The sequence below is a fragment of the Falco rusticolus genome, chromosome 12 (genome assembly GCF_015220075.1).
Source record: "Falco rusticolus isolate bFalRus1 chromosome 12, bFalRus1.pri, whole genome shotgun sequence".
Taxonomy (NCBI): domain Eukaryota; kingdom Metazoa; phylum Chordata; class Aves; order Falconiformes; family Falconidae; genus Falco; species Falco rusticolus.
This window is the reverse complement of record NC_051198.1, coordinates 4,887,601-4,912,175: the sequence shown is the minus strand read 5'-3', so window position 1 is coordinate 4,912,175 and position 24,575 is coordinate 4,887,601. Positions and strand designations below refer to the sequence as shown.

Sequence of the window (24,575 nt, the reverse complement as noted above, 5' to 3'; positions counted from 1 at the left end):
TGATGTTAAGAACTACTAAGTATTGTTATTGTATCATGGCTGGGATGTTATTGCAGTTAGAGCTAAATCCTGCCCTTGGAAAAAGATGCGTCTTTCTCCATGTCTTGTAAAATCAGCTGCTAGGCTTGCGCAAGTAGCGTTTATATAACGTTGGTACCAAACATCAATATGCACCTTGTACCTTTGACGTTGCCAAATCCCCAGAACAAAGCCTGCTGGGAGTCATGTGATGCACCATCCTGGAGCAAACAGCTTTGGGCAGGAGCCCAACTGCAAACTCTTTTCTCTCTTCCCCCACAAATTGAAATTAGTAAATGTTTCCATCAGGCATTTCAGCGGTGACCTCAGGTTTAGAGCTCAGTGTGCCATACAAAGCCCACGGGCACACCAGCCCAGGCAACACATGCTACATGCTGCCGAGAGGACAGCCCGCGTGGGACAGGGCACCTGGGATAGCTGAGCACACTCCTGTACGCCGCAGAGCCACGACGGCTGCAGTGAGATGGGATGGCTGCAGGAAGAAATGGATACATGCATGAGCACGGACGGAAAAGGTAAGCTCCCCTGGACTAAACTCTAATCTTAGGTGGGTGCTTTCTCTCCCATATGCTCCCCTGAGAGCAAAGCCCGTTTGCCTCCTTGGCATTTGGGCCTAGATAATACAAAATAGCTCACAAATAAAACATTCGACCAACTGCAATGGGCTACAGCTCAGAATCATTAATAGGCTCAAACCACAGTATCCAGCCTATTCAAGGAACACATAGGAGTTATGCATCCAAATTTCAATGACATTTAGTGGAAGTCGGCCAAATGGCTCCCTTTGATTCCTTTGAAATTTGAGCCATAACTGTCATTGTATCTTAGACGTGTGAACTGCTCTGAGAAGTCTCCCATATAGATTAGACTGCGATCAAAGAGTTCCACTAAACTGAATTTTATGAAGACAGAGGGCTGAGGTGAGGCTGATCGGCAGCAACATTATTTGGAAAAAAACCCCAAATCTAGCAAGTTTGAAAGGGTTAAAGAAGAAAGTTGTTTGGGTAGACAGTGCACATTAACTATCATTTTCAGTCAGCATGCAATGACTAGTTAGCAGGGCTTATCATCCCCAGCTATGTGAGGAATTACAATAAATGCCTGAAATGCAAGCAGGTTTCCGGCTTAGGCAGGTAAATAATGGAAGTCACTATTTTTGTCTGAGTTGCAAGAATTCCCAGCACACACAGGCTCCCCACCCCCTCCCTACTGTAACACAGCAAACTCTACTCCCTGCTGCTTGGCAAAATGAAGTCCTTTCATGCATCCTCGGGACTTTTGCTTTGTCTGCAGAAGTAGCCGACTCATGATTTCCTTTTTGGTGGAAAGTGAGAGGTTACATTTTCTGCATTCATGTGTTTTAAGTACTTCCAGAATGTAATGACCTATGGATCAGTGGAAGGAGATAGGAGCTGCTCTGAGACAAGGACTGCATGATTTGTAGGCAGAAAATAATAAAACAAGCAACCAGAACATAACTCTGGTGCTCTCAAAGCCTGGTAGTAATCTTCCCATTGCCTTCAGTGACATGAGGCTTCACTTCTGCAGCACCATTCCATGCAGAAAATACTCTCAAACTATTCAGTGATTCAGCTGCTTTTTGAACAGCCTCTGGAGAGAAACTCTGACTGCCTCTGCAGGATAGAAACAGGGTAAACTTTGGCTAGAATGTAGTAGTAAACAGGGAATAAAGTCATTAAAGTCGGTGGCTTATTCTCATTTAGCCCAAGGCCCTTTTCCCTACCCTGGCATCCCCAGGCACCCGCCTGACCTGTCCTCTTTCCGAGGCCCCTTGGAAGTTTGTGTGATGCAGCTCTCACATGCAAGCTGAAAAAAACACTGGGCTCCCGCCACAGGAGGAGAATCAGGGAGGGACCCTGAGCCTCATGAAGTCCCATGTTGATTTGGCCAGGGTCCAGGTAAGTCCATGAGCACCTCAGACCCTTCTGCTGGTGAATGCACAGATTGTTTGTGAACCACTGCTGGGGGAAACCCAGCAGAGGTGTGGAGATGATGGTGCCAGGGAAGGGTTAACCACTGCCACAGCTCGAAGAGTGTCCTCCCTCGCTGCTTCACACATGCCGGATTTCTTAGCAAAGTGAACATATTAGCACTGGCATGCTCCCACACACCGCCTTGGCTCTGCTCCAGGAAATCATAACCCAGCTATTTGGCACACAAGGCTGCAATTTTATTTACACAATCAACTTCTTGATAAACATAAAACTTACAAAATATACCACACCCTTAAAATAAAAAAAGGAAAAAGTGTGAGGGGAGAGCTGCAGTAACCTGACCTTCCCAGCCAGAAGGGCCAACCTGCTTTGACTTGATAGCCCCATCCCCAAAGAAATCACCTGTGGATACAGGAGTTTGCCCTGGCATTAAGGCAGGGTCCTGCTGGGAGAGACACAGTGTGGCACAGACGAACTCTGTGGGGCTGGGAGCTGTCAGAGGGATTTGGGCTGACTCAGGCAGGTTTCCTCCTGGGCACCAGGGAGTGCAGGCAGGGCTGCCAGCACCCGCTGCACCTATGGCCCTCAGGCCTCCCGTCCTTACCTCCTTGCCTGGTGCCATCCCTACTCCTGGCTAGTGCAGCCATTCCCTCATGAGGGAAAGAGGGCCCTGCTCTGTCAGTAACCCCAAAACAGTGGGAGCCGGCCTCCTTTACTGCCCTTATCCTCTTCTTGTTGTGAATCTTGGCAGAGGAGTCTGTGTCTCTATGATTGTTATAATTTCCAACTCTATGCCCCTTAGTTAATCTATCCAAGTGCAAGTGACAGTTGTAGGTTTTATTTTGGGAGGAAAACATTACTGATTTCATATGGCAACCAGGTTTTCTAGAGGCATACTCTATTTTGCCAGAGCACCAGTCAATTCAGCTGGGAAGCAGGGAAGCCTAAATCTTCAGCAGCCCCCTAGGGCACACGCTGCCTTAGATGAAGTTCTGCCTAAACATCAGATAAAACTGCATCAGCCTTGCAATGAACTGAGAGGCACACATAATATCTGGTGTCACCGGAACTCAGCTCCACCACCTTCTCCTTCACCTTTTGAGCTCATATTTCTCCACTGACCCTTCACAGAAATTGCCTTGCTTGACTACTTGACAAAAGGCTCACAACCCCACTCCATTGACTCTGTAGGCACTGGAGACCGTGGTGGCATCTGGTGCAAGCTCTCTGATAGCTGGGGCTAATGGTTGTTCCGCTAAGCTTCAAACTGGACACAGGAAGAAAAGGCGATGCTTAAACAGTCTAAATCCCACTTGAGAGAAACTGCATGAGAAAAAGTAATGGGCCAAGGGCATTAAACTGATAGATACTGGCTGAGGATCTGGACATATCTGCTTTATTGCTTGCAGATAAAAAGATCTGCCTGAGGCTAACAAGCTTTTGATAGTTTGGGAAACAAAGATTGATTCTTTAATTTTTTTTCTTTTTCCCATAAATAGGAAGAACCACCTTCAAATACCTGAGACACACTGCAATCGTTTAGGCAGATAAACATCTTGATTCCTAGAGATAACAGGAGCGGAATGGTTGGCCTCAAAACCCAAGCATTCATGACAGTTCTTGAAACAAGAACATTATTACTCTCCATTTCCACAACAATTTACATAAAACTGCTAAGAAAACCCTTCTCCCTTTGCAGCTGGAAAATGTACTGTAAACACACTACCTGAACTCTTGCCATAGCTCCTGAACACCTGGAGTTGGGTGGGTGAGTGGGTCCCCTGGGCCTTTCTCCTGGACACAGCTCAGGGTCTGCATCGGAGCCTGAGACACTGGTTCCTTTGAATGAATAGTGAGATGTGAAAGAAAGCCCCCTCCCATGGAAGGACAGGAACACTGGAGATTAGAGCCAAGGCCAAGGGAAAAAAATATGCAGGACTGGGTAGTCTAGTATCATGGCAAAAAGCACCTCCTTGGAAGGAGAGCAGGCAGTTTCTGAAATAATCTAGTTGCCTGCCAGAAATTTTGTTTCTCTTCACAGGCTGGGAGAGGAGAACACGGGTCCACATAAGCAGACTGCAACTGTGATGGATATTTCTCAGGCTATCCATTACAGAACAATTACCATGCATTTAGTCTTCTCTCTTCCTCTCCAAAAATCAGCAGCTGAAATAAAAGCCACCAAGAGCTATCAAAATGGTTCTATCAAAAGCTGGGATAAAGGATAAAATACCCTTTGGGGACTGCACCTTGGCTCTTGTGGGCAGGTCACAGAGCAACTCTGGGGATGCTGCAGGAGGCTACTCCAGCCAAAGAGCCTGCAGGTGCCCTCCTGTTTTGGCAGCATCCTTCCTGTAAAGGTCTTGCACCCACCACTGTAACAAAACATTTGCAAAGTATAATTTAGATCTGCCTGCTACATATCCGGCTGCACATGAACAAAAGGCTCTCCTTGTATTGTGAATAATTTCTTCAAATACCAGGTATTGCCTCATTTCTCCAGAATGACCAAGTCCTACAATTTTATAGTGAGTAGCACTACATATAGTGACTTTCCACTAAAACAAATTTCACATCTCTGATTTAAAGCCAGTTTTTATCCTTGGTGAATGCAAGGACCTGAGTGCCTCTCAAGCAAAAACCAGAAGGCAAATTTTGCCCAGAGAGACATACTAAAATCTCAGGATTTCTAAAGACAATCTCAAGATTATGCTTTTTTGGATGCTAACATTACTACTGCCATATAAAAAAGAAACAGCTCTCAGTATGCAGGCGGTTCATATAAGTGCTATAAACTGACAAACCAACTGAACTGGTTTGCTGAAAGTATGTTCTACAAAGAGCTTCCTCAGTCCATCTGTTCATCTTACATACTATACATTACCTCCAAAAACTAAATGTCTTGTGAGAAATGACAATTAGATACCAAGTATTTCCAGTTGCGTGTAATTACTTAGCACATTGCTGTCACTGCCGTTTTGGCACAGGCATGTAGAAGTGTGCTCCATCCATACAGACAACAGTCAAGGTCTGTGCTGGTGGCTGTGGGCAGACTCCTTTGTAGCTGCAGCATCATTATCAGCTTTTCTACAGGGCACAGGTGGGACGAGGAGAGCCTACAGCTATCAGTCAAACCACCTCAGCTAATGCAACCCATTCCAGAGGGATTATACTACTAGCCAACAGCCTAGGGTGGCTACTGCATCACAGCTCTTTCGGTGGCTAAACACAGGGACACAGCAGTGGCAGGATCAAAAGCAGTGAGTACTCAGAGCTCACTTGAGAATCCCATGTTCTTGCCACCATTTGCAAAGTTAACGGGCTATGCAAAACTGAGCAGCCATCAGGAGAACATACTTTGGACTGGCAACCACTGCTCCTGCAGAGTAATGCTGGGATAAGGATAAAATACAAGTGATCTTGCTACCTGACCTTCACACCTCACAACTCATGTGTCTGCCCTCCCCCTCCTCCTGCACTTCTGCCCTCTAAGAATGAGAAAGAAAGACCAGGGAGAGACAGGGCCCAAATCAGAAGTATCACAGTTCTGCAAGAAGGGACAGGGACCTTCAAGCTGAGGGACATTTCCAGCAGAAGCACTGATGATTTCTCAGAAACGGGCTCCCAATTAGCCTCATCAAGCCTATTTCAGAGCCACAGGAGGGCAAGATGTGGAGGAGGACTTCAAGGGTGCTTTCAAATGAACTGAATCAGAGGTTTACCCAACCCCGCTCTTTCAGAAGTTTCTGAATAACGCACCAGCTTGAACCACTGGAAAGAAACAAATAAATGAGCTGGCAGCTTTCACAGGGAGGAGCCTTGAAGCCCAGTTCCCAAGACCACGCCAACCAGCTCCGTGTGACAGCATACAGGAATGAAAATAGGTAGGTAACATTAACAGAAATACACTGAAACTTAATAACAGCAGCTTGTCAGGACATGCACCAAAGAGAAATGGCTCATAATAGCTACAGCCTGTATTATGAATGTTTCATAGCCATCTGGCTAACAGAGTTGCCTAAACTCAACTGATGTTTTCTGTGTGCTGTGGAAGGAGGCTGTCAAGCTGAAGTCCTAACATCTGTATTAAGAAAAGATACCATTTCTCTTGTCAGATGAAAATGCCTTAGAATAACAATGCAGCAATGAGCAGAGCCTCTAAGGAGCTAAGGCTGTGTCCTCCTTTGATGTAAATGAGCAAGGTTCACTACGGACAAATGGAGTTATCCCAATTTACACCAACTATAAGATCCACCCCCATTGTATTAACCTCTTCTTGGTTCAGTCATAACTTTCATGTGTCTATCAGTAGTTTAAAGCAAAGGCACAGTCTTAAAGGAAAAGTACCCCCCCTGCTTTTCCTCTCCTGATCTGATTCGCATACAAAATGGGCTTATGAACTCAAAAATTATGGGAGGGGTTCAGGGAGGAGGAAAGGGAGACACAAGAGCCCTTTTATTTTGCGTCTTATTCACAATGAAAATTGGCACAGAAGCCAACCACATACATTAACATAGTTTGGGCAAGTTTAAATCTCATGAATACATTTCTGTGGAAAAACTATGTGACTATGGAAAAATCCCCTCTTTTTTGCCATTTGAAAAGATAACAGGCTTCTATGTGGAACATACCCAGAACCTGCCTGATTCAGAGACATGGAAATACAAAGATGAATAAGGCTGAGTTTCCCATGCTAGGGGCCCATGGAAACTGAGAGGGGAGGAAGAAGTAAGGAGGCCCATTGACTCAGGAGAAGGACTTTCATCCTACAGGTGAAGGAAGTATTTGAAGGCACTAGTAACATCGCAGGCCTGTTCCAGAGCCCATTTAAGTCACTGGCAACATCTCATTGACTTCACTGGGATGTGGGTCAGGGCTAAACAGTTTTAAAATATAATCCAAGGTTATTTCTACATCAGTGTGTAATAAGTGGGATTCAAAACAGTTCAAGTGTGCCCAGCCCTGTGACTTACCTGCTTTCTGTCCACATGTCTGGCTGCTAGCTAGCCTGGCTGCTGCTTGGGCTCAAAGTCTCAGTATCGCACTGAGGAAGAGCTGAGCTCAGGACCTTTTTGGAAGGCTCTCTTGGACTGAAGTGCACACTAGACTGCACCCATGTCTAAGTCAGGCAAGCCAGAAGAAGGAAGGCTTTGCCCAAATGCATCGGGGCATCAGCTGCACTTCTCTTTCCTTCCTGTATCTCCATTGCACTTCTCCAGCCTCAGGCTGAAGAGGGCTCTCAGTGTGAGCTGGAAGGTTTGCAAAGAGTAGTGGGCATATCTGCCAGCCAGTGTGGGTGTTCCTTTGTGTGATGGTATAAGTGCACCTGGCACCCAAAATCTGGAATCTAAAGCTAGCCCAGCCACAGCAACTTGCACTGAGGTATTCTGGCCCAACTGCAGTTCAGATACAGCCTTAAGAGTTCTGCAGAATTTGACAGTTACACGAAAATAGTGACCCTGCCTCATATATCCCTAATTGCAACCTATAAGCTATTGCCATTCCCATAAAAACCCCCTTTGCCTTTGCTTACTGCCACTGCACAGTGCTGTATTTATGGCAAAGGATAGTAACCTCAGAATGACTGTTTTCCTTTGAATGAACCAGTTTGCTTTATTATTAGCCTATCTGATACAATAGTTTGCATTACAAGTCCTTCATCAGATCACTTCAAAAGCACGTCATTGCACTAGACCTTTAATATCTTGCTAATTTGTTTCATAAATTACTAATTGAACTCTAAATGACTCATATTGGTATGGTGAGTCTCACCATACAGAAAACTCAATGATCTCAGAAGAAGATACATCATGGAATCATCCTCTCCTGCTAGGTAACACAAAATTAAACAGTGGGGTAGGAGCAGGACAGGGAATTTTCCTCCACAATTAGCAGTTCAGAGCCCTTATCACTGCGATGCATCTAAGTACCACATATTTTGCACCTGTCTAAACATGGAGTTTCCACTGATGTCAGTGTGTGGAAGAAGCAAGGTGTATGGATCCACACATCGAGGGCAAAGGAGCTGTGGAGTAGATCAAAAGGGAACATTCTCCCTTCTGGACAAGTCCGTCCATAGTGCTAGCTCTGTTGCTTCAATGACACATAATGCACATCGCCACTGATGTCATTGCTAAATTTGGCTCCACTGGAGACATGGGGTTTGGCAGGGATCAGCAAACACGATTTTTCACAGATTGTCCAATGCTGACCACTTCCAGGCATACCAAGAGACTGTCTTTGCTTTTTCCAACACAACCACCTCCAAATGCAGCCTAGAAACAGCATCACACCTGGCACTAGCTTGGCAGCTGGTGAAAGGTAATTGAGTATGTCAGGACCAGTTCTCCAAATGCACAATTCTGTTACTTACTGGACTAGGCTGGAGAGAGGTCAGCAGGGCTTCAAGCAGCTTTGTCTGACTGACCCTTCTTCGCTCATTGACCTGCTGTTTTTCCCTAGAAGCCAGCCTGATCACCACTCGCCTTGCAGCAAAAGATGGGTTTCTTCTCACCTGACTCCTAACAATGTTGGTATCTACATCTGCTCAGCCACAGTCACCTCCCACCACAGTTCATGGAGTGACTAGGCATTTCTGGGGAGTAAACCACCCGGCCTACAGCAGATACCTCCCTTAGGATTAGATCAGTATCACTCCCTGACGGCTGTGAAGACCATTTAGCTCTAGATCTGCTGTAGATATTCACATAGAGCCAGAGGAATCCCATCCCAAGTGAGTGGTCAGATGCTGAGCTGCTACGACAAATTAAAAGCACACTTGTTTTACACACACAGTTGGCCTTGTGTGCATCCTTTGCTCCTTGCCCACCTATCTGGCCTTGTTCTAAGCTGCCTTTTATGACTGGCCCTAGGACAGGGAATTTGCTGCTGTTCTTACACATCCAATAAGCAACATGAACATGAAGACCGCCACATGTGCACAGGCGGTGCTGCTCTAGCACAAAGACTTGAAGCAGAACTGGTTAGCCAAGTTCTTACCTGTAGACATAAAGCCCCAACAGGGACCTTTGCAAACATCTCTGCTGGTCTCCTGCATTACCAGGCAGCGTTTCACCCAGCAGATTTCTGAACTTAGAAAGCTACATGGTTCCCTGGTATAATTACAAGTATACTCCCACTGGATTTAGCACCACTGGTTAACCAAACACCATGCATTAGTTCCTAAGAGAAAGACATTATTTATTTTACCCACAAAAGGTTTATCTTGTAGTAGCCATCAACTTCCCATAGAAAGATCACACTCTACTACTATACATCAGTCATTAAAGGCAGCGTCTAAACTTTAATATCTCCAAAGGAACAATAATTGCGACCCTCTCAATATTTTATATCTGCAGACAGGCAAAATGAACTCACTGGAATCAGCAGGTGGTGTATGTTCAGCTGCTCAGAGTAATATTCGGCTTGCCTATTCCCAGCGAGGGCAGCTGACATCAGAGAAGCAATGCCCTGTGAATGTACCATTCAGTGGATAGGAGAGCCCAGAGTTTGTATGGTAGACATCAAAGTGTTTTGTAACATGCAGATGTTTTCCATGCAGAGGCTCAGAAAAGCGATAGCCAAGATTTTGTAAATCCTGCACTATGGTTTTTTCTTCCTTTTCTCCCTCATATACCCCCATTTCCTTGCCTTTTCTTACATGGAAGAGTGATACCATTAAAAATGATGGGTTATATCCTTAGCTGATACAATTTGGTGTGACTCCGCTGACTTCACAGAGCTATGCCTGTTCACACAAGTTGCAAATTTCTCCCATCAATTTAAATCTATACAGATTTACATCATGGGGAATAGTGCAACATTTTTTTCCATAGCTAATAAGCCTCAAAAAAAAAGATGACCTTTGACATCTATTAAACTTGTATTTGGAGAAAAAGATTTCTCCCACCCTATCTCATGTCCTTCATCCTGCTCCTCTGTTTATTAGAGGGTCCTCCCAGTGCCATGTGAGCCAGAGCTGAGCTGAGTTGCTGAGAATAGTGCCCATGGATGAACCCACGGCTGGATCCACTTGCTGACATATAGCTCTGTTCCCTTTCCATCTCCCCAAGTAACACTGTGAATACAACCTGTCCCAAATGTCCCTGAGTCTTGCTGAGGACAGAGCCCTCATCACTACCACCCAAGCTCACACACAGAATGTAGGTAAAAATTCCAGCTCTGTTTGATAGAGGGCAGCAAGTTCAATGCACAGGTCCCTCGGCCCAGGTGAGTTCCTTAACCAGCTAGCTAATAGCTATTTTTAAAAAGTTCTCCCTCCCTTTCATTTTCATTTCATGAAACATTTCAAGAGGGCTTGCTTTCATCTTCCTATGGAATAAAAACACATTTCGAAACCTCACCATTTTCTATTAAATTAAATTATTGTGTTCCCACTTGCCCTAACCAGAAGCACTGTACCACCACATCTGCAAAATATATTGTATTGTGCTATGATCTTGTGCCGTTCTGCAGAGAAACACAATGAGGTTTCCCATGACATTACCAGCTGCCCTCACACACAAACTCCCTCCCATAAATAGGTGCCAGTCTATATACAGCACACATGAGGACAGACACTTCCCATCAGGAGCAGGCCAGAGAGCTTAAACACTTCTAAAAACTCCACAGCAACAACTCTTCTGCTGGACAATATGCTGACTGAGCCTGATTTTGGGATACATTGAATTATCCTGAAGAGGCAGGTGACTTAAGTGCCAAATTCCTTACCACATTTACTGATTTAATTTGACCACTGAAGTTCTCCAGGCTTTTTTGGAAGCCCAGTTACAATTTCAGGAACCAGTATGTCCAAGACAATCCCACAGGTTGAACACTGTCATTAAAAGCATAACCTGTTCCTGCTTGAGGCAAATGATGGGAGTCCCTGCAGAAGTGGTAGTGAATTAAGTATCATCTGCCTCAGCGGTGGCTCTGTATTATGAAGCAAGACCTAAGACCACTGGAGATCTCTGAGGCCATGGTAAAAGTCTTACATTTCTTCCAATAAAAGATGAGCTTGATACTGCCTAGAGACATGCAAAATATGTTTGGGACACATTTTCTGGAAGAATTGAGGAGAGACCAACCAAGATGATCAGGAGCTGGAGCTCATGATGACCAAGGAGATGTTGAAAGAATTAGATTCGTTCAGCCTCTAGAAGAGAAGATGAAGAGGAGACTTTATTCCTGTCTCAGCTACCTTAGAGACAGTACCAAGAAGTACCAAGCCAGGCTCTTCTTGAAGGTGCACAGCTCTTGTGGTCATTGCACTGACAACTCACATCTCCTAGAAAGCATCCCAGTAAGGCTCTCTTGTAACCCACCTTCTCCAGTGTTATGCGTACGGGTACTCTGTATGCTGCTTTCCATATGATCTCCTGCTCTGAGATCAATGTTTCCACCCTGTTCCTCTTTCCCTGAGACTAACTTGCTGGAGGTTAAGCTGCCTCTCAAACAGCCCCCATCCCACTTAGCCTGTATCCCAGGATTTTCTTTCATGAAAAAGGTACTGTAAAGGCTTTGGACCCTTAGCTGTGATTTACACTTTTTCATCTCCTGTAGAAAGCCTGCCGTGTATGTGATGATACCATTCAGCTCCGTTTACCTGAGAACTTAAAAAAATACCATCGGAGGTTGTTTTTTCCATATGGGTAAATAGTAGGGGTGGGAGTATTCCTTATGGGAAACCTGGAACAGTCGCACTCTGTCGGCCTGACATTTCCTGCTGTAATTGAAACTTTTGATGTTAAAAATTCCATTTGCACAGTGTCTCTCTAAGCCAGGCGGGGAGAAAGGCAGAGGTGGGTGCAGCATTAGCACAGTTTCCCCAACTCCCCCACTGCAGCCAGTTAAACTATAGCAGGTGAGATGCATAGATGTAAGGGAAGGAATATGAGGAAGGAAATACCAGCTGAGTTAGGTAATTTGGGTCAGAGGAAGCCAGGCATAGTTACAGAGGCAGGTACAGATTAAATCAACTTGAGGCTCTAGGTATCCGTGTCTGCCCATGCCCCTGTCCAGGAGGGCTGGGAGAGGTGCACCCACGTGGTCCTATGCTCACAGGGGATGTGTATCTTGGACATCTGGGGTCTGCCCTGAGAGGACAGGAAAATAGCTCCTGCCTGGGGACCCATGGGGAGAAATAATTTTTCCCTGTTCAAAGTTAAAGGACATTTAGTTGAGTGTCTTTAAAAATCCCACCCAATGCTATACAAACTAATCCTCAATGAAATCAGCGAAACAGCCAAAATTTCTGACCCAAGTCCCAACTGGCCTCAGATGGAAATCCAGGCAGAGGAGCCCACTGCTGCCAAACATAAGCTTATCCCGGTACCAGTCCCAGACCCCACCACAACCTTACACCTGAGGACCAGCACAAGCCTGCTAGCCACTCAAGCCAGCCCAGCTGCCCCGGGCAGTGGCAATTCAGTTTATCCACAGGGGTCCTTTCCACTGGGGACACAGCTCATGGGTCCATAGGAGTTTCACCCAGCATGACTCGCCCAGCCTCTGCCTCAGCTCTGCAGCAGCCACCAGTTCAAATCTTACCTCTACCTCCAGATCCACCCCACCCCGGGAGCTCCTGTCATTCCCAGCCCTCAAGCAAGCCAGATGCCTATCCTCCTCCTCCACGAAACCTCCAGCAGGCTCTTCAGGGGTGAACAGCAGCAGCAAGAAACATCTGAATGCGGGTATCAACACTGGCCCCAGCTCCCGCTAGCACTAAATACATTAATAAGACAAAGTACAGGACAAAATGGAACCTCTGTGAGTAATGGACATAATTACATTAGCTAGTCAAAGTAACTTTATGTTAAGAAATATTTTTGGCATGCCATGAAAAGTTTAAATCCTGTCACACCCCAACAGTTACAAAAGTCAAAGACAACACAACATGAGCTTTATTTTAACTGTTACATGCATTTGCATAAAAATGCTTCTTCAGAATGATAATGCAACTGTGCTTCCCTGTTTTGTTTTTTGCTGTTTTCCCTTTTGATGCAACTTTCTTGCACCCTCAAAGACATGAAGTAGAACAGGAAACAGTTCTGCCTGCAACTCTTTTCTCAAGCACCTTAAAAAATTAAGGCTCAATGCTTTCAGCTTCTTTCACATATCCAAAAACAAGACAGTGAAAAGACCAAGTACCTAGACACACCAATGATTTCTGAAAATCTGGATTTTCATTGTCAAATATGCATCTGACCCTCCAGCCATGACAGTGACAGCCACAATAACAAGCAAATTACATTAATCATTATTCCTCCTAGCAATCCTTACAAGTAATGGGCAGAACGGGGTGAGAAAAATGAAGCTGGATCTACAGAAACAAACACTTCAGAAAGGAAACAATTGAGTTATTTGAACAGCTGTTCAGATTAATTCTCATTTCTAATCCTGTTACTTAAATGACAACTGACTATAAACCAAATCTGCTCCTTGGAGTTCCACAAAAAGTACATTCAGGAGCAGAAGTAGGGAAAACTTTCAGGTCTCAAAAATACTAAAATGCATTTTGTGGTGCTGACTTTCTAAAACGCTGTCAACAGAGTAGGCAAAACTAAACCCTAAAGTTTACCAGCTGTTACATTTTAATACTAGATCTAATATACATATGCTTATTTTTATTTAACTATTTTATTTGAGACAAAATGATTTTTTTAAATTTATATATATATGTATGTTTTTGTTCTGTTTTGGTTTTAGTTTAGTTTTTCACAGAACTAATATCTTGGGTAAAAATGCATTTAGGAAGACCTAAAAAACCAGAATTGCCAATGATCCCAGTACCTACCAGTTCTTAGATCTCCCACCAAGGTATCTTTCATAAGAAAACTCATAATAGGTGATCCAGTTCTCCAGGCAAAGCTGGGATGATGAATTGCACAAAGATAATTTTTTCTACTACAGTGGCATCAAGAAGCCTCCTAAGATGGTGACTTGTGGGTGCCCCATTATGCAAAAGACTGTCCCTTACTGAGGGGCTCACAACTGAAAGAGAAACAAAGATGGGAAACCAAAAATAAAGTGACTCGTCCAGTGCCGCAGAGCAGGCCGGTGGCAGTGCAAAGTATCTGGTTCACCTCAACTCTTCCTTCAGTAATCTGTCTGATACGAGTGTATGATCAGACTCACTGGATAAAGCTTTATTTTTGGTTTCTCCTGCCTTATTTCTGCTTCACAGGCTGGCAGAGTGTTGCAGAACTTCAGCAAGTACAAATGTAATGGTCTTCAGCAGATATCTGGGGGAACCAAGGCAGATCTTTATCTTGGTCTTATATTGATCTTGATTTTTGTCCACCTGGAAGAAAGGAACTCCCAGCGTGCCACTAGCAGAAGCCACATACCTCAAATTATCAACTGTGAGATAAAAGAAAGAAACTGAGGAGGATAAAGAGATATGAGGTAAATACGAAAAGGCAAGTGCTGTCGGGAACCAATGGCAATATTTAGCGTAAGAGTTGTGGGAGTCTCTGGTCTTCTGCTATGGGTAAACATTTGTCCGAATGACAGCACATGGTAGAAAATTATGTGAGATGGGCCAGAACTAAGTAATGATTGATGAGCCTTGGAAGAGCAGGGCCTGGCTCTCCAATGTTGGTTTTGCAACCTTTGATCTTTATAGCCACGCATTATAAAGCGGTTTCAACTTGTAGCTAAATTCCTAACATACTCAGCTGTAAAATCCAGACATATCCTGAGTAATAAAACAAATACATGAACTGGAACTTAGGCGAGAGTCATCTTTTACTGTCACTTATTGCTGGGAACACCTAGAGCTTGTTACAGTAGATTCAATAGGAAGACACAATTTTAAAAGCAGCATGAAGAGATTCTGGCTGGAAACAAATTAATTGAGCTGTACAGCCTACATCATTAATCCTATCTGGATCACCAATTCACAGTGCCTCTAAAGTGCATCGCAAAACCTTTCAAATTGTTACACGTACAGTAACTATACTGCATGATGTTCATGAAATACAACTTCTATCGCTCTGCGTATCAGAGCCACGGGCCTTCTGCAAAAACGTCATTCTGCAAACTGTGGATATAACCAATAAATCAAGGCAGTTGCACAAGCCACAACTTAGGTGGCATTAATTAGATCAGTGGAAGTTATGATCCAACATAATTATCGTTGTTACCCCACCTACGTTTAATTTCAGTGTTTCTTCCTATCTTTCCCCCAGAGGGTCAATAGGAGAGTTAACTACATGCTTCAACAGTGTCAGTCTCCAGAGGCAGCACGAAAGAGCAATGTTTGGTAATTACATGAGTGCAAGTAAGGGGAAGGGGACTATCATGAGATGTGATCAGATACCATACAGCAGGGGGAGAAAGAAAGAAATTCACCCTTTGCCCCTTACACACCTCATAGCTTTGCAACTGTACAAGAGGTCTGGGTTTTGTGCTGCTTGATCTGAGCCACCAGTCCCTACTCAGCAAGGTATCTACATACAGAAACATATGTAAAGATGCATGTAAGCATATGGAGAGTCTTATCGAAGTAAATCTGATTTCCCAGTGTCTTACATACATATTGGAAATGGCCTGAATGGCACAGCTGAGGGGAGGGGAAGAAGGGTCAATCTACTGAGGTGGGACTTGAGGTACCTCTGACCACATCTGTAATAGCATGTAGTGCAGAACAAAAGGAATGGACACAGAGAGACAAACAATTGGTGCCAGGGACCCGATATCCACACTGTGTATTTCCATTCTGTACATGCTTTACCTCAGCCTAGCTGCAGTCTAGTGGCAGCAGCAGCCAGCTGGAGGACTCATTTCAGAAGCACACTATGTCAAAATGCTAATGCCAGTCCCCACCTCAGAGGCATCTCCCTGCTGGGCATGGACAAGTGTCCACGGATACACATGCACTGCCGACAAGCCAACGCTTCAGAGATTTCTGAGCAAACGCCTCCTGAGATTGCTACAGAGAGAAAGCCACAGCAGCGTAACCAAGTCAGCATGACACTATGCTCGGGCTATTTTGCCCTTCTGAAATAGCCCAGTCTAACACTACCCTGACAAAGGTCTGCACTGGACAACACAGGTTCCCCCAGACAGCACTGCACTGCGTGGCTGCAATGACACGTGGGCAGCCAGCTCCCCTGTGCAGTCTGTGTGTGCTCTTCGTCTCCATCACTCCCTCTGTCAATAGGGACAATTTTACAAGTCTTCTCTCTGAGAACTGTGCTTCAGGAAGTGAGTCTCGTACAAATACAAATACAAATACAAATGGGAAACCAAGTGTTTGCAGGACTGAGCCCTGAATCACAGTCCAGGAAACAGTTGTAATGACAGTACATGGCTGAAGAACTACCACCTTTGAATCAGCTGGAAGGACTTTATACAAAAAGGTATCATATCTTTCAGGTCACAACAGTTTTCTTCTGATTTAAGATTGCACCATCACAGTGGTTGGAAGACATAGAGGTTTTCTGCTAAAAGTCCCTAAAGATTCTCTGTTTTAGCAGGTCAATTGGTTCTCTTCTTCTTTGACCTTTCTTCTATGCATCTGCTCTTCCCTACACTTACAATAAAACATTTTCCTTTGACACTGTGCAGGGCTCTGCTTAAAAAGAGCTTGGTGTAATCAGGTGTGTTCCTAGTGAACTGCAGCCTGCATACAAAGACACCACTGTTTTTCAGAAGGCAGTTCAGTAATGTTCACTCAACAGAAGAGACCAACAGTATGGCAATATCCATCAACCCCCTGCATTTGCTTGTAATTAAAGAAAGGTCAATAGCTGTGCCTTTCTGAGAATCACGCTTACCTTTGCACAGTCAAAAGCCAAACATATACAAATTTCACAACGGAAACTTTCGTTGACATCCAGAAACATGAAACCTGAGACATGAAAAAATACTAAACAGCCAACTGTGCTAATCTAATAATGTTTGTGAAACTGATTTGCCCCCATGGTTGGTTACAGAACTGTTGAGATCATATTTGGTACCTAACAGCAAAAGCTGTTGTATTCCAGTTTTTTCATGCCTCGCTGCTACAGAAAGGCCCTGATTCACACCACTTCATTATCTTTCCTCATTTTTATAGGCAGCCAGAGGGCATGCTGGATCCTCATTTTGTTTGTCTGGATCCACTCATTAGTAAATTATGTGTAGTGAGCAATGATATGCACCTGGACACTTAGTCTGAGCAGATTCTTTGACATTCAAATTGGTTAGGCTACTTCAGCAAAAAAGGCAACAGCTCTTTCTGAAATGTGACATTTTTAAATGATTTTGTATTTCTAGGAGCCATATCATCAGTGAAGCAGAAGTACCAAAAAACAAGAAAGAAAGAGAAGGAAAGGCACAAGACTTCTCCCTATGAAGCGCTGTTAACAATCACTTTGCTATGAACACAAGGATCCTGCAGCCAAGACCACAGGCACATTTTATGGGGGCAATCTGAGTGGCAGCATTTAAGTTTTTGCTGTATAGCTAGACAAGAAATACTAAAGAGGAACACAGATATGCAGCTGAGAGATTTGCAGCAACGTTGAGTGCAAGCCTGACAAGTTGCTCTGGAAATCTGGAAATGGAAATGACCTAGCTAGAAATCTGCTTTTACGGACCAAGCCTTTAACCCCTCCCTGGTTCTCTTGGTGGTATTGCTACATATAATTTGTTCTTGTAATGATGGGAACTGGGCCAGAGAGGGACAGATACAAGGCATGAGGTATTCCAGCAAAACCCTTCTGACATACAAAGCTTGGAGACCATGGACAACTGGTGCAAGAATCACAGATACACAATCCAACACAATCCCCTGTTCTAGTTTTCCCATCATTAGCTGGGTACCACACAGAATGTAGTTTAAAATGTCTTCTAAAATAGCTTTAAGGATTGGAAATCTGATAAGGCAAATACAAGTGGCAAAGCTCCACTGACGTCAGTGAGACTTATATAAGGGAAGATTTTGTAATGGTAAAAGTAATACTGGAACTGAAAAGTCCTGCACACTGAACAAGGAAGTTTTTCAGGTTAACCTCAACACAAGCCACAGATTTGTCCTCAAAACAATATCCCCCCGACCCTGCAGATGAAAACTGAGTTTGGACTATTTCTGCAAAAATTGTCACTTTGTGTGTACAATCACACAAGCATAATTTACGGCAAAGCTACTCATTAATAAGCAACTGAGATATTAATATTGAATTATATTTTAAAAGGTAAATTCTGAAAGTATATACATGAGAATTTTAATGAAAAGATGTGACTGTAAAATGCGGTACGTTTAGCTAGTCCTGGGACAATATGGTGTGGGAGTCATTCTTCCTTCATACAATTCTTCTTTTCAGGACTATCTAGTAAGTTGGTGTGAATTAACACTGTTCTTTTGAAATCAATTAAAAAAAATGGAGCTATGCCAAATTACATCAGTGAAGTATCCAGCCTTTTGACTTCAAGTTATCCTCAGTTAACACTGGCGTAATCAGAAAAAGGCGACATTTACTTCTGTGCCCAATGAAAAATAGCCTGGGTATTGGCTACTTACAGAGAACTGCCTGAAAACATTCCACAAACCATGAATTATTCACAGTATTAAACAAATAATTGTGACTAGTAAATAAATATTTGAAAGTAATGGCTGGTTCATACACGATTCAAACATAGTGTAAGGGGGAGATATTCATCATATGAATTACCCATTAAGAATTATTGGCTCAGCTCTAGTTATAACTGATAAACAGTCATGTGGATAACAAGGCAAGTGTTTGGCATGCCTCCTGCTTTCATTCTCAGCAATATGGCTTCCTTTTCAACAGGCACATAAGCTCAACTATTTATCCCCTTTTTACCAGAGAAACTAACTGCCTTCAGTGCACCTGAAAGGCGAGAGCTGGCGCGCAGTTTCCCCAATCCCTACTTGTCTGGTTAAATTCCAGGTCAGACAACAGCTCTCTGACAGAACCACATTCCTGCTGTAGTTTCAATTACCTAAATTATTCTTCACCTCCTGTCCTAACCATGGGCATATTTTTGATGGCCCAAGCTGGGAAACGTGAATGCAAACTGCTACCAGATGTAGGGAGGAAGAATGATTTCATATTGGAGGCGCTAGCCTCCGAGTCAAAATATCTGAGTCTCGGCTGTGCCACAGGCTTTCTGTAAGCCACTTAGGCCCAAATCCCCAAAGGTATTTAGGCTTTTAACTCCTGTTCATTTCAGTGAGAGTTAAAAGCCTAAATACCTCGATGAATCTGGGTTTTAGCCTCTGTGGTTATGTCTACACAGCACAAGGGTATCCATAGTACCTAGTGGGCACATCAGAGCTAACTTTTAACAACCTGGCTCCAGCAGAAGAGCAATATTCTGGTGTTGGTCTACTGTTGAGCCAAGAGCGGAATATAATCTGATTGTGGATAGCTCTCACACAGCATTCCCAGCTGCAGCATGCTCAGAGCTAGCCTGGGTATCTCCACACAGCACTGCATTCTGCTTGGTGGGTACCACCCGCATGCCTCAAAATTACACCGCAATTTGGGTAACAGCCTGCCTTGTCGGGCTACAGGGAGAATGAGTGCATCCTGCAAGATTCACACAGTGCCCCGGCATTCTGCTGGTGGGCAGCACATAAAGCACAGGGAGCCAGCAAGCTTGGTTCAGCTGAACAATCCTGCAAATTCCATTTTAATTCAGCTTTTCAGAAAGCAGTTTCCACTGGCCACAGAAAGGCAGCAGGGAGCTGTGCAACATGCTCACATTTAAATATCTGACATCTTTCACTTACAACACCAGTACAACATCTGACTGTGTCTCCAAAAAGAATCAGAGCAAATGGTTAATGTGCAGTTATGGTAGTTAAAAAAAGAAATGCTTTGCTGCTATTCTGTTGTCAGTTTTGGCAAGCAGCACTGGGGAAGCGAAACACTGATAACATTGCTTTACTGTTCATGTAGGTCCCAACCTTAACATGCTACATCTGTATCTTCTGTCTCAAGAAGTTGCTTTCTTTTCATCAAACACATTCCAGAAGTCAACAGTAAAAGCACTGACAAGAGACAGCAGATTGATCCATTAACTCTCACTCACTGCTAACAGTTCCTTGGCTGAAACCGGACCCTGCATTCCACTTGGGAAGGTTTGGTAAGTTCAAAATGTAAACATGCTTGCAGGATTTTGTTACTGCTCTCATGCACTGTAGCTCCTGCCTCAGCTTAAGAGGAGGTGCTGGGAATCTCTACAGGTGCTGTGCCTCTTACTTTATACATGTGTAATTAAGTAACAAACAGGACAGGCCAAACGAGTCCTATGTGCCTCGTGTTATTATTATACTACATTCTCAGTTAGTGCTAATCAATGTGGTTGCAATGAAGGATATTACAGCATATAGATCTTTCTAATATGTCTAACAATAATAATAATAGTAATAAATAATAATAACACACTCTCCCTTTGCCAGAAAAGATGTAATTAAATGAGCACATATTTTACTTTTGGAGACAGGCCTTTAAGCATCTTCCTTTTAGCAGCAGATAAAATGAAAAGACTTGCCTGTTGTGGCTTTGAATTTGCTTTGTAAAACTAGCCTTTATTTTAAGTTAGATCTATCTAACGATGCTCTGTTGTTGAACTGTTATTATTCTCTACCTGTATTACCAAAGCATACCGGGTCTTTGCTCACCACCAACACTCCAGTGCATAAGTCACAGCAAAACCACGGAACAAAATGCCATTTCTTACACATTTGCTAAGGAAGCTGTAAAGGCTTGTCTCCTAGTGCGGCTCTCTGTCCCCCTCTGCTGACTCCAGCAGTCGGTCCCGGGTCCAATTCCTACATCCAGGGACTCAGCCTGGGGTGCTGTTACTCTTGGAGAGGTGACAATACACCTTCTGAGAGGCGGCAAGATGCTGGCTTATCCCGGGAAGAAGCTAATTTTCCCTGTACAGCAGCTGGACAAACAGGGTTTTGTCCAGGCAGGCCTCCGAGTTCGTCTTCTGCACTGCTCACAAAACAGAACGGGTTTTTGTGCCGAAAAATTTGCCATGGAGGTAAAACACCACTGTACTATTCCAGCCAATCCCTTAATATTGTGATTCAAGATGGTGTCTTTGTTGTCCCTTCAGAAATGAAATCAGGCTTCCCTTTGACTCTGTGGGTCAGGTTCTTGAGACAAATGACTTTTTCCAGGATGGTCATCTACTTCAGCTGATAACTTACTGCTTTTCAAAGAGTTTAATTTTTTGATGTGACACTGGCAATTCCCAAAGAAAGAGAACACTTTTCAAAAGAAACACACCTAATCAAAAAGCCATATTTCTGGAAAAAACTGCTTTCAGTGCACACATTCATTTAGCTATTACTAGCCTTTGCTTTTCAAGCAGACTACAGTACAATGTACAGTCCCACAGCTCGCGAGCAGAACCAGTAGAGGTTGCTATGGGTAAGTGCCAGGAGCTGCACCACTGACATCACTGGGATTTTTGCCACTGATTTCAGTAGAGTCATGATTTCATGCAGGACTCTGCTGCCATTGGACTCAAGGTTTAATTACACAACTCCTTACTAACTGGCTCTCTAAGCTTCTACAATGCTGATTTCTCTCCAATCTCACTCCAAGGGTTAGTTCTGACTTGTTAGAGGGGCCTGTCTGAAAGCCTCATGTTCCTCATGCTTCTCTTCTTCCTTTGGTACTGTACAATCACAGACACAGTTCACTATTCCAGGAGTATCTGTGTACACAGCATCCATATTTACATCTTAACACTTCCATTTTCTCTCCTTTGTTGTCTTGAGTTTCAAATGGGTTTTGTCCTTTCCCTGCTTTTCTACATGATCAGGTCTTCTGTTTTTAATATCCTTTTGTAATGTAGGTCTATAAACAGATCCTAGCTATCAGTGAATGGTCTAAGGAAAACTGTTTGTTCTTACTGTTATAGGTCTGGATTGGCAATTTGGTCTGAGTTTCCAGATCATTTTGACCTTCTGGCATGACCATTAAGAAATCATTCCACTGCCAGATCCATCTCTGCCTCTATGGAGAGATGTCCTGCACATTCAGACTGCAAGTCCTTCAGGAACTAGTGCTAGTTTTGCTGCCTGTCTGCACAGCCATGAGAGCAATGGGACCTGAGGTTTGTACAGAATTGGGAGCATCTCCATAGTAATTCTGGATGGAGATTACCTATTGCTCAAGTTAATTTACAACACCTTAATTTGCAGCTATGACTTTTGTCCACCTTGCAGTCAAAGGCACGACAGCAACACATTGACCAGCTTCAACCTAGCTACTTTGGATACCATAAGCAGTGGAGACACAGTGTTCAGCTCTTGAATATGCACGCTGCATCCTGGGCAGGCTGGACAAGCCTGCCCTAAACCTTGTGAAGATTAAAGCTAGTTGTTATTTGATTATCTGCACTGCAATCACACCTCCCAGTTGCAACATGGTTGCACAACTGGTGACCAGGGGACCGTTCCTCTCTCTGTGTATGCTGTATTGTCAGAAGTATGCTCTAGCTGCAGGAGAAGCAAGGGGGCTGGAAGGCTGTACCGAGGTGGTCCTCCCTGCCTGCAGCCTGCCTGTTTTGTTCCAAAGCAGCTGTAGTTTTGTTAGCAGCTCACAAATACAGTGGTATTTCAGTCTCCCGCTTTCCTCCACATGCTCTGGAAGAGAAAATAGACTCGGGACTGGGGTAGCTTGAATTCATTTTAGCTGCTTTCTCAACAAGTGATCTGTTAAAGGGAGAGAAATGCACTTTTGTATGAAACGGCTGTTTGCACTATGTATTTTAAATCCTGGAATGAGCATGAAATGAGCTATCATGGAGATTTACAGAAACTGAATTACCACCTTTCTTTTACCAGTTCAGAGTTTACAATTTGTTTTCACTTGCAGAAGAGATATGAACATCTTTAGAGTGACTTTATGTCTTCTAATAGGTTTGCTTTACTGAGTGTTTTACTTGTCTCAGATCCTGCAGATGATGCTAGGGGTCCTGGAACCAGACACTGAAAAATCACTGCACTTCTATCTGACGTGAAGAAAAATGCCACCAGCTGCAGCTGAGTTATGTGTGAGCATAACTAATGTGAAATAATAATAAAGGCTGTAAGTACCTAAGTCTGCAACCATGCTCTAGCACAGCTACAGCATCTGCAAATTCAGATCTACAGATGCAGGTATGTACCTTATCTGTACACAGAAGTGCAATAATAAGTAACAGAAAGGTACGAGCAATTTGGACTTTCCTGTTTTTAGGGACTACACTGGAAGGGTCTCTGAAAGCTAGACCCTTTGAGGAAGTCTCAAGTCCCAGACAGAGTGCTTCAAATTGCAACCCACTTCTCACAGTCTTTGCCTAAATTTGCAAAAGTCAAGACAAGGCTACAGCTGAGAGAAAAAAGCTTCCCTATCATCTGACCTGATTATTCAGACACATTTTCAAAATTAAAATTCTGAAAAAATTAAGTCCAAGCACTTGTGAATTCCTGCTGACCTGCTACATAACTGCTTCGTGTTCACATTCAAAATGGTCCAACAATGTACATGTTAGCAGGGCTGCATAAAAAGCTTCAGTGTCTGAGTTTGGCTAAGCAAGCATAAGTTTGGATACTTATTAAAACGTGTTTGTATCCCTTAGTCCATGAAGCCAGGGTGAAAATTTTGTTGGAATAATCCTTCTCATGAGGTCTCCAATAATACCTGCATCCAGCTGGGCTAGAAAAACACCCGGAGCAACCTTTCAGAGTCTTTCCACATTTTGCCTTCCAGTTCCAGCTGAGACCTGGAAAAGCAGTTTTGTAAGCAGGACCAGCAGTGGGAAAAAGAAAAGTTTGCTAAGCCTTCGTAAACTTATCCATATGAGCCAGTGTCAAGTGCCTGCATCTACACATACCCAAAGTCCAGCATCTGGAAGAATCACAAACAAGTGTAACTGGCTATACGAATCATATATTCTGATAGAAAAATACAACTGTGTATGTGCTTGAGCCTCTGCACTTAAGTAATTGAAGAAAATAAGTCACTTTTAATTTCAAAAAGCTCTCAGCTGTGTCCTTAGTAATTAAGATAGCATGGATGCAATAAATCAGTTCATGTGCCAACCCACAGAGGTCAAATATAACCAGGCAGCACATGACCCCACCCACTCTTTCTGGCACTGAAGTTTGCTGTTGACTGCACTGGTCCTTCTGGCATTTCATGTCCTCATGCAAGTCATACCAAGTAGCCTCCCTGAAATAATGTACTTGAACATGACCAGACTCATTTTAATCATTGTGTGTATTTTAAATTATGACTAACACTCTGAGAGGATGAGAGAAACCAAAATGGTCAGGGAGCTTTTTTTAAAAGAGGAATAAGGAAAATGTAAATTGCTTTCTATTTAAGCAACAAGAAACTTGATGCATCCTGCAGAGGAAGGATGGTCTTGTGGCTGAAGCACAGGGCTAGAGTGTAAGACCCTGCTAACTTTGAGACCCACAGCATTGTCTCCAGGACAGTGCAGAAAACCCACAGCAGAGTCCCTGTGTGATCAGAGTTCCTCAGCTCCCCACCTGTGAAACGGGGATGATTATGCTTCCCTACTCCCATCCTTTATCTGTCTTGCCCATCTATACTA

The 24,575-nt window shown here is 43.7% G+C and overlaps 1 long non-coding RNA gene across 6 annotated transcripts in view; it reads left to right on the top strand.

Annotated features, from left to right (window-relative positions):
* Positions 1 to 221: 221 nt before the first annotated feature.
* Positions 222 to 24,575, top strand: part of LOC119155912 — a 30,159-nt gene continuing 5,805 nt past the window's right edge. Inside the window, exons 1-5 of one of the 6 annotated variants that reach the window (XR_005106913.1) lie at positions 222 to 554; positions 14,182 to 14,402; positions 19,910 to 20,096; positions 21,891 to 22,085; positions 22,926 to 23,428. This is a non-coding gene — a long non-coding RNA (uncharacterized LOC119155912). Of the gene's footprint in view, positions 555 to 5,734; positions 5,879 to 14,181; positions 14,403 to 19,909; positions 20,097 to 21,890; positions 22,086 to 22,925; positions 23,429 to 24,575 lie in introns of those variants that run through there. The other 5 variants (XR_005106911.1, XR_005106915.1, XR_005106914.1 and 2 more) reach the window with 5 other exon arrangements.